Raw genomic sequence first — 10,729 nt, 5'->3', positions numbered from 1 at the left:
ATTGCTGGAAGCAACAACCATGTTTTAAGATGCTGAATTAACCTCTGAATTTATAGAGTGCACCAGTGACTGTGGGAGACACACCTGCTCTTCATAGATGTAATTCATGGTAATGTGTAGAAAATGGCTGAGCAGAGGACAAATTTATGAATTTTGTGTATGGTTTGTGTGACACTGACTATCAGACTGACCTTGTGGATTTTGCCATGCTGAGAAATGATAAACCATGTAACATGTGAAAATGAGAATATGGCTTAAGATATATTTCTGCTCTGTGTTTTTTGACAAAAAGGATATTGACATGAAAAACCCTCAAAAATTTAATTACCTGTGCAGTCAACCCTTCAGCTTTCAGAAAAATGAAGATCTACACACTTCTAGTTCATTTACAAATCTTTCTCTGAGATGAGAGAAAAAACCCACACCAACCAAACATAAGCAAGCAAACAAACAGAAAAACCCAAACCCCAAAATACAACCCCACAAAAAGAACTCCAAAAAAACCCCCCAAGCCCCCACAAAACCAAATTCAACTCCCTGCAAATCAAAACAACAGCACTACCCCCCATTAATTCTGTTGAAAAAAAAGGGTTTAATAATAAATCAGTGATACTTTCTTCATAGTCCCGCAACACTGAGTTCACATGATAAAAATACAGTTGATTTTAATATGAACAGTTTTCTACAAGCTTTGAAAAGTCAAGGTCCGAGGATGTATAGAAAAGGGAAAATTAGAAGTTAATTGAAAAGAAAGCAGATGCTATAGAAAGATGGGCAACAAAAACCTGCAGAAAAAAAATTGAAAGAATAAAGCAAAGTACTAAAAAGTGGAGAGAAAAAAAGGATGGAATAAAAGACAAATATTGACTTCATATATTGTGAAATGTAGACATTCATCATAAATACTTATATCTATCTATGTAACTCAAATAATCACATCCATTTCATTGCATTTTTCAGTTGAAAATGGTTATGGTTTAAGTGTGTAGTATCTGCAATCTAATGTTCTAAGTAATTTTAAATCCCTCAGGAATGATAAAAGTAAAATGCTGCCTATTTGGGTTTTTTTGTACTTCAGTGCTCCCTCCTTGTACCTTACCTTTCCTTGTACAAAACTCCAGTTAAAAAACCAGAAAAATTGTCATGCTCAAATGTCAGATTTCCTGCACCCCCAAGTGCTCATCTGACTTGATCTATTCAAAATTATAATTGAAATAGGCTACACCAAAATACCATACTGTGTGATACTGTGTGATCCAACATGACTTTCCTTTTTCCTCCTTCTGCATTTCAAAGTCTCTTATACTTTCCCCAGACCTTCCAGCTGCCCTAGTGACTCCATCCCTCACTGACACCTGTCTTCCCTCTCATCTACTCTCAGCCTGGGTAAGACTGGCCATACATCCCAACTGCAGAAAACTCTACAGATGTTTGATAACCTCGCTGTGTGGAAGACATATACAAATTTTTGCTAGGTAGGGGATACTTTTGAAGGATCAACTCCTTTAAAAGAGGCAGAAATAATAAAGGGAAAAACAAAATTGAGACACTTCAGCATACATGCAGAAAATTCTACACCAGCAGAAAAGGAAAGAAAAAGAAATAAACTCTTCTGATAAACTTACTTGTCATTCCTAGCAGAATACTTTGCAAGAAATACCAGATGTGCTGCCCACAGAGGCTCCATACCCTATGAAGGACATGGTCTTATTGATATCTTGTTTTAACTTCCAACTCAGTAATGGCAGAGATTGTGTCAAAAAGTTTTAAAAGCAAAATAGAGGTTAGATCCATTTTCGATACTCTAAATTAAAAGAATAAATGAATCACCCAACTGTAGTTAATGGGCAATTAACATAATTCTGGTCCGGTGTAGCTGAAAGATAATGAAAAAGCTGATTGCAAATGAACCAGCAGTAATGTGGGAGGTCATAATAGTCCCATAACTCTGAATGAGAAACCAATTTCTCCTCTAATGCTTGGTGCTTTGATTGGTGAAGGGCTTTATCATACTATGAAATTTAGTGATAGTATGAGACATAAAAAAAAAAGGTTCTGCTGTGTAAATGGTGGATGGCTGACAGAACAGGTACCCTGAGCTGCTGCGTGAGCCTGTAGTAGCTATCATAAACTAGAGGGTAATTAGAAGTGCAGTGGTGAATAGAGAGAAGAGGAGCATATATCTGAGTAATGAGCTCACAACTGTACTACAGCAGGGCAACAACCCACCAGGGGAAATGCAGCAGGGCGTCAGACTCTGTTCCAGCCTGGAGACTGGATGTGCTGATGCCCTCTAACTCGGCCCACCTCCTGGATACAGCGTAATACCTTCTATGTGCTCAATTTGTTCTTAAAAAAGGGGTAATGGGGTGGCATGAATTCCACCCACAATGCTTCTCTCCACTTACCATCTATGTCCTGATCCTATTAAAACTTAAGATCTTGTTCAGCAAACTGTCATCAGATAAAGTAAATTACATTTAATGCTAGTGGTAATGCTCTCAAAATCAAGAGAACAATTGAGTCTAGGCCAAGGACCGTCTCTTTTCCTAGAATTTTAAGTAAATCTATATTTAGCCCCTTTGTGGCTTTTGAGGGGGGGAAAAAGGTAATCATGTTAGAACACTGTAATGGTAAATGAATCTACGTCCTAGCAGCAGATGGCACATTAATAGAGTACAGACACATACACACAAAAAAGAACTAACCTTTAAAAACATATTTTTTTCCTTGGTATTTTTCATCACTGTTTCCTATGCCTTTTCTACCAGGCTGAATAAAATGATGGTCTATTTAACAGAGAGGATTTATTCTTAGTGCTATATTTATATCATGACAAATCAATAGGTTATTGCTGCATTATGCAAAATAGAAAAAGTAAATAGATAAAGTAACAGTGCTTAACACTCATAAATATTTAACATAACACTTTAGGTGCGTGGATTACAAACAACCTTTTTGGGTTGATTTTTACACCACCTTTCTCACTACTGTCCTATCACTAACATGAGTAACAGAAGTCACTAAGGCATTTGAGATGACTGGATCTTCTTGCTGTGTAGAGGTGCATGCAACTCTGACACAGGAGCACCAATGCAGATGCCTCCAAGCAGTGAGTACTGCAGCAGATACCTGTAGTTCCTTCACATTGAGTAGAACACCCATCTTTGTGGTGTCCATCAGGATAGCAGAGTACTGGGTTCAACATGGAAAAAGCATATAAACCAGGGAAAGTATTACTAATCCTCCTGCCCAGCCATCCAAAAAACCACTTCCCTGATAGTGTTCCAAGAAATACTTGTGGAGTAACTCTGAAGATATCATATTTGTCACCTTACAAAATTATTAATAGCCTAAGAAAGAGCAGGTAATAACTTTGACCAACTTGGGAAAGTCAACATGGCTTTTATAATGGACAGTCTTGCCTTCCAAATTTACTAGAGTTCTCTAAAGAGATCAATGCGTGTGGATGGTGTTAATTCAGTCGACATAATTTACTTGGATTTCCAAAGGTCTCCAAAAAAATCCTTCATAAAAAGTTTATAAGAAAGCTGAGGAGTGATGGGATTAAGGGAAATGTCCCTGCATGTATAAGAAACTGTTTAATGGAGAGGAAACAGAGGAAAAGTGAATGAATAATTTTTGCAATAGAGTGTATTTCATCCTTGGAGTTCCAGTGGGATCTGAGCTGGCAACTGGGATAGACACTGTATTCCTAAGTGATTTGGGAAAGTGGGTGAATAGGGAATTCAGGAAATTTGATGAAGATACAGAGCTGTTCAAGATAGCAAAGGCAAGCAGAGACAAAATAAACCTACAGAGGAACCTTATGAGTCTGAGTGACTGGGCAATTAAATGACAAATGAAATTCACTGTAGATAAATGGAAAGCAGTGCACATGGGAAAACCAATTCTAACTCCACATATTAATATGATGGAGTTGATCATTACTACTTAGGAGATAGATCTGGGGTTATGACAGATAGTCCTACGAAAATGTCAACCTGATGCTTAATAGCAGTCAAGAAGGCAAGTCAAATGTTAGAAAACATTAGGAAATAAATGAAGAACAAAACAGAGAACATCACTGTGCTGATACAGAAAACCATCACTCAACCCCACACTGAATAGTGTGTGCTGAATACTGTCAGGTCCCCTTTTTTCAAAAATGATACAGGTAAAACAGAAAATTTCAGAGGAAAGCAACAAAAATGATCAAAGCGGTAAAGCAGCCATCATATTAAGGAAAGCCACTCAGCAACTACAACAGGAGATGCTAGCACACTTTATCCTGAAAAGAAAGATGACCTGTAAGAATATGACAGAAATCTGAGAAATCATGAACACAAAGAGAAGGATGGATCTTGATCCTTCACTCATGAAAACTAGGGAATATCAAATGAAGATATTAAGAACCATATTTAAAACAAACACAGTTGTAGATGTGTAAAAATAATTTCCTGATACTCTGGATGCATAGACTAAAAGGGGAAACTAAACAAGTAGATTGGTCATGCGCTGAGAGTTATGAAAATGCAGTGACCACATCTATTCAGGATGAACATAGCTGAAGTCTGGAGAGCAGCAAGAGCAAGGATCATGCAGAAATAGGTGCTGAGCTAATGGGCCTCCGGCCTTACCAGTAATGGCTCTCAATATGATCTTACATTCTTCTAAAACATCGCTGCACCTGGGATATTCAAAATGCGGTTGATTAATTAAAATGAATAACACACATGCTGTACAATTCAGACAAATGGCAGGTATCTTGAATTTTCTGTCAGTACAGATTAAGGATAACTAGAGATGGCAGAAGGCAACACACACGTTTACAGAGGTAGGCCCTTTAAGAAAATTATATAGTTTCAGATATTTCTTCTTAACTCACATGAATCAATTTATTTTCTTTGATTACTTTAACAGGACATTTCTTATACCAGAGGGACAGACTTTTCCTCCTTCTACTCTCAAATGAATTATGACAGAGATCACCTTATTTAGTGATCTGGGACAATTTGCCAGGATCTCCAATAATCTTCCAGTGCAGTCGCTACCTTAAAGAAATATCTATACTTTGTTCACGATAATGAAATCTGAATTTTTTCAGATAATGATGCCAACTGGGAAAGAAGAAAAGGATCTAAATTTGAAGGAAGGCTGGGAAGGCAGGGGGGCTATATAGAAGAGACTTAAATAAATTGCTATAAAGACAGCATCAGCAGATGGAGCTGTTACTTGCACTCTTCTAAATTCTTCTCCTTTGCATGCAAGGACCCCCTCAGTTTTAAGATCTTATATATTGCATAATTTTGTGAAATAATTTCTGTGTTCCAGACTACAGCAAGTAGCAGGGGAGTTTGCTCTCTGTCCTACTGCCTCTACCAGAGCTGCTATTCTGGGACCTCTTTGGTGCTTTCTTGAGGCTTCTGAATGAAGACATCACCTGAACCCTTACTGCTCTTTATTCAGAGACTATTACATGACAGTGAAAATAAAGTATCCTGCACAAGGACTACACCCTGATTTCGCCCTGCAATGGTAAGCACTTGCAGGCCTCTGACACTGAAGGCTGCTTTGACAGAAAGACAAGCAGTTACAGCTGATCCACACATAACCTTATCGATTGTATCTCTCCTCTCCCAGGCTTTCCAGAACTGTGCTTGAGATGGGAGCCTCGCTGCCATTTTTCTTGCTGTAGATCTGCTTATTCTTTCTGTTATCAGTGCTCCCAATATGCATTATCTCTGTACATTATCACCCACAACAAAGCCAAAAGAAGAAAAGCTTTCCCTGTAAAATATTTCACTTAAAACCCCAGTTATCTAATCAAAAGCTTTAGCTCTGTCCCAGGGAAGAGAGCAACCTTCAGTTTATTGCCCATAGAGGAGTCTATTCTTATTAATCAAGGCACCTCAGCACCATATTCAGTGAAAAACCATGCTGGGTGAAACTGGCCTGATTGCTGCCTCTGTGGGTTGGTGCGAGGGAGACTGTATTTAGAGAGGCTATCACAACCTTGGCAAAAACTGTCTCCTCCTTGTTAAATTCTTGCCTGTACCAGACGCTATCACAGGGCTTTAAATTCCACTTTGGAATTCTATTTTTAGAGCTCAAGTGGGATTTATATGGTGCTCCGACCTAACATGAGCTTGCTGCACAAGGCTGAATTTAGCCTTGCATGCACTTGCTGCTGAAACTGCTGACTATAATAAACTGAGAAGGGCTTGCTCTACATATGTCTAATAGTCTCCTATGTACCTGAAATGTAGGACTACCATGATGGCTTTAATTTCACCAAATGCTTGTAACAATAAAGATGACAATTTATGTTTCTAAGTTCACCTTTCCTTTTCAGCAGTGTCTGTACTTCTTTACTGACTGTTATAAAAAAATACCAGACCCTTGTTTTAAGAATAAATGAAATAAGATTCCCAGATTTTTTACAGCTAAGGAAAACATTCCTTTTTCAGCCTAGTCTATGATCATGCTATGGTCAGCCCTGACTCCCTTCACTTGCATAAATTTTGAACTGTTGGCCAACTTAAACAAATAGAAGAGCACAAGGGAACAGGTCTTATGGATACTAAACTCCTTTGGGCTTCGTCAGGTAGGTGAGAAAGAGTACTAATACCCCAGTGACAGAAATATGCCGAACCCATATTAGACAGCACAGAAGGCAGACAGGAGCAGATGAAGACATAAATATGATAGAAAATTAGATGCTGTCGATTTGGTTGTTCATGGATAACATGTTAGTGTGAGGGAACAGATACACGGGAGATCAAGACCTGTGTGCTCACAGTGTTGTTAATGTTGTGTGTTTTGATGTTATTTGCTTCAGCTTCAGGTGCAAACGGCAGCCACAAATGGAGCCCTTTAATATAAAAATATGGATTGAAAAACCAGTCCTGAGTGTCTTGCCCAAAGTCAGCCAGTAATGGGAACAATTATATATGTTGTTTCAAACTGTCTGGCCCTGATAAATTTCTGTTCAAAGACTGGGCTGGGGTAATGAAAAATATTCCCAGGATGGTCTCAATTTCATAACTACACATTAGCTATAAGCAAAAAAAAACCCCAAAACAAAACACCAAATGAAGCCAAACAACTCACTGTAGTAGAATAAAGCAATGAAGAATGACAAAACAGATGAAGAAATCCACAATGTGTTCGCCTGTGCCTCACAGTAATTAATGCTTTTTGAGATATTAGATAAACTTTTCTTTGTTGTAATAGAAACAGATTTCCCAGATCTCCTATTTCAGCTCTCAAGCTCCACCTTTTCTCAGCTTTGTCTGAAATTAGCCACATTTTCTACCACTTTAATAAACGTGGAATACAATTTGGAAATTATCTGTTTGCATCAGCACTGGCAATGAACAATAGCTCAAATTTTGAGAGTCAAGGCTTCAATAATAAGGCCTGATTTTCTTAGCAATCAGATGCATACACACGCGTACACACACACACGCACGCACGCACACCACATGTCTTTGTGAATAGGGCCCAAAACAGCTGCAACCTTCCAGAACTTAATTGGATTCTGGATCATTTGCATTTTTATATAGTTTACCAACAAAAGATGGAGATAGCAAGTTTATTAATGTGAAAAAAAAGAAACAAAGAGAGAGAGGGAGAGAAAGTGAACGTTTTGGTTGAGCCACTAATCCAAATTTTAATACACAGAGTGCCTATTCACCTTATAATACTGCAGCAGATCCTCCAAGGTGGAAATTGATATGCAGGTCTAAACTGCAGGCAGCTGTTAAGGACTCCTCCTGATGCCTAGGGCCTTTACAGTTCCTCATCTGGGTAGACATTATGATTTGATAATGGCCATATTCAGACAACACCCAAGGCAATTCTAGGATTTGCTGTCACAATAGACACACTGAAAATAAAGTCAGTGTAAATAGATTAAGAAATTGACAGAATAACAAGGCAGAAAGAATTAGAATGAATACACAAATGGCAGATGACAACTCAATGTATTGTGATGCAGAGATGGGATAAGGAAAGTGGAGCTGGAGGATTTATCTGCTGCCAGTATGCCTTCAACCTGCTTCCTGCCTTCATGGATGCCTAGTTCACTGAGAAGTGAAATCTTTATTAGAAGATTTCTTATCTCCCTTTGCTGCTCACTGAAAAACTTCCTTTCTGTTCAATTGAAAGTGAAAGCTCCTGAAAGCTCCTGAAAGCTCCTGAAAGCTCCTGATCCATAGGTGTCCAAGACATCCTTGTTTCCCTAGGGAATAGGAAGAAAATACTGTCTTGATATTCAGAGGAGAGAGTGTCCCTCAACTCCCATGGGAGTTGATGTGAACACTGGGTGACAAGGTAGTAACCAGAACATTTTTCTATGTGATTAATTTACAAATTTCTTAGAATTGTGCTGAGGTGTATGTGAGGTTTAATGTCTGAATTGTTCTGTGGAATCCCTTATTAGATGCTTTTTTGGGTGGCAATATATTGATGGAATTTCATTTATTCACTTTGATCATGATTCAATTTTAACTTTATCTCTGCCAAAACAGCTCCTAGCTCTGCTCAGCCCAGCCTGAACAACCAAATCATACCAGAGTAAAGAAGTTATCAGACCAATTCCTGAAACATGTGCAGAATAACTGTGGATAATGACTGGTTCATTGGTTGGTCTCTGTACAATAGACCCAGAGCACGTGCAGAGATAGAATATCAGCAGTGACATCTCCAGTAGGTTGGTGGGTGAAGAATGGACTAAAGCTGCTGTAACACTGAAAATGAAACTCAGTTCTGTGTTAGTACTCAGCTGGATAAGGATCCTATGAACTTCACAATTCTGTGTTAGTACAGTAAGTGCTTCCTGGGTCTGTCAGACCTCGTACACAGCTTTTCTGTGGAACAAAACCTGGATGGGAGCACACAGGAAGGCAAGGTAGCAGCACTGCGCAGGGCTGGCTGTAGCAGCAGGAGGCTGGAGATGCCATATAGCAGTAAAATGCCATGTGCTTGGGCTTGGACTGTGTCAGAGCTTTGGGCAACAAGATTGGACACCAAGGAGACACTGCAGTAAAAGGTGCTGCTGGGAGGAAGAAGGAAAGAGTAACTTTGCCCCCCTGGGGTTACATCAGCAGGAAGTTGTACCCTTGACTATCCAGCCCAGCTCCACCTTTTCCTTCAAGCCCTTTCCCATTTACTTATTTTGCTAAAATCACTGAGAAGCCATGAGATAGCTCTTGTGTTTGAACAACACAAATCCCAAACTCTCAGTGCAGAGTATTCAACCAATACATCCAGAGTAATCTGGAGGGAGCTTAGACTCATTTTAGTAAAATAGTTTGCTTGACTTCATGGGAATTATCCCAGTGCTTGAGTGCTATGTTGGATCAGGGACAAAATTATATGTGTCTTGCCTAGAAAATAATTAAATATTTTGTGATTTAATACATGCCTATTACCTCATATGGATCTTTTGGATGTAACAGTTCAATCAAAATCTGAAACACAATGCAATGGAACAACTTTGAACTTTTATTTCCTTACCTCATTTTCTTTCCTCCTGCCACATTTCTTTGGCCCAATCAGAGGTCTCCATGATTTTCCTACATTTTCTGTTGTTTGTTTTCCTTCTGCCTGCATAAAGTTTGACCAAGTCTTCTATATAAGATTTGATCACAGTCTCTACCTTTTTGGTTTTTTGCTTGTTTGTTTGTTTGTTTTTCTCTTTGCTTTATTCCTTTAGGTGTTATTTTTATTCTTGTTCCTTTGGGTGTTCTCAACCACTTTCGTTTAATACTCTCTCAGTCTTCTCTTTCTATAACTAATTTACGCTGAGCATCTACTGCTTCTGTTCCTCTCCCATAATCTGTCCTTCAGGGTTAGAGAAAGAGATAAGATGATGGCCAGAGGAACGAGAAATCAGGCATCAAGAGTGAAAAGTGCTGAATGTCACAGAGCCTTCACGTATGAGGACAAACAAGGTAGAATAAAAAATATAAAAAGTGGAGGGGTGAAGAGAAAGTTTGCATAAAGAACATGGGAAAAGGATTGAAAATAAAGGTAGTGAAGGAAAAACTGCAGGGCTACTACTTTTATTCACAAGTTCAATGTTCCCTGATTTTTCAAGGATCCAGATCTGCAAGGAGTAGAGAGCTCCATTTAGCCTTAAATCAATCCTGTTAAAAGGAATACCTTGATTACAGTTAGCTTGCCAGCATTTAGAAATGAGACAGGAACATGGCCAACATTCTTCTGGCCGAATACACAGATAGAGCAAGACACATTATGGAATGATAAAGTATCTAAGTGCACCAAGCTCTTATTTATCTAACTTTTGTTAACCTTTGCAAAAAGCCTGCCAAAGTACTCTGGTAGGACTGAAAAGCCAAGCAGGCAACAGTCTTATAACCTGGCTACTTTTGTATGGCACAAAAAACTGTATTTGTGCTGCCTAGGGACTTCGTAATTTCCTGCTTTTGAGACAGTAGAGAAATGTGAGAATTTTAAGATTGAAATCCTAGCCTTGCTGAAGTCAAAGGCAATATATCCACTTAAATTCTAGTAGTGCAGCCACTTTCCAACTAAAAGGGTGCTTATGGAATGTTGCCTGTGTGAATGTACCTAATTTAGGTGGTTTAAGAAAGCACCAGAGGAGAAAATGCAGAAAGCTGATGAGTATTAGGGCAGGAGTGATAGAGAAACTTCAGGAAGAGCAAGATCATGAAAGGACTCAGGCTGAAAGGGTGGAGGA

Source organism: Corvus hawaiiensis, chromosome 3 (genome assembly GCF_020740725.1).
Source record: "Corvus hawaiiensis isolate bCorHaw1 chromosome 3, bCorHaw1.pri.cur, whole genome shotgun sequence".
Taxonomy (NCBI): Eukaryota; Metazoa; Chordata; class Aves; order Passeriformes; family Corvidae; genus Corvus; species Corvus hawaiiensis.
The sequence above is the reverse complement of the archived record's forward strand: the minus strand, read 5'-3'. Positions refer to the sequence as shown.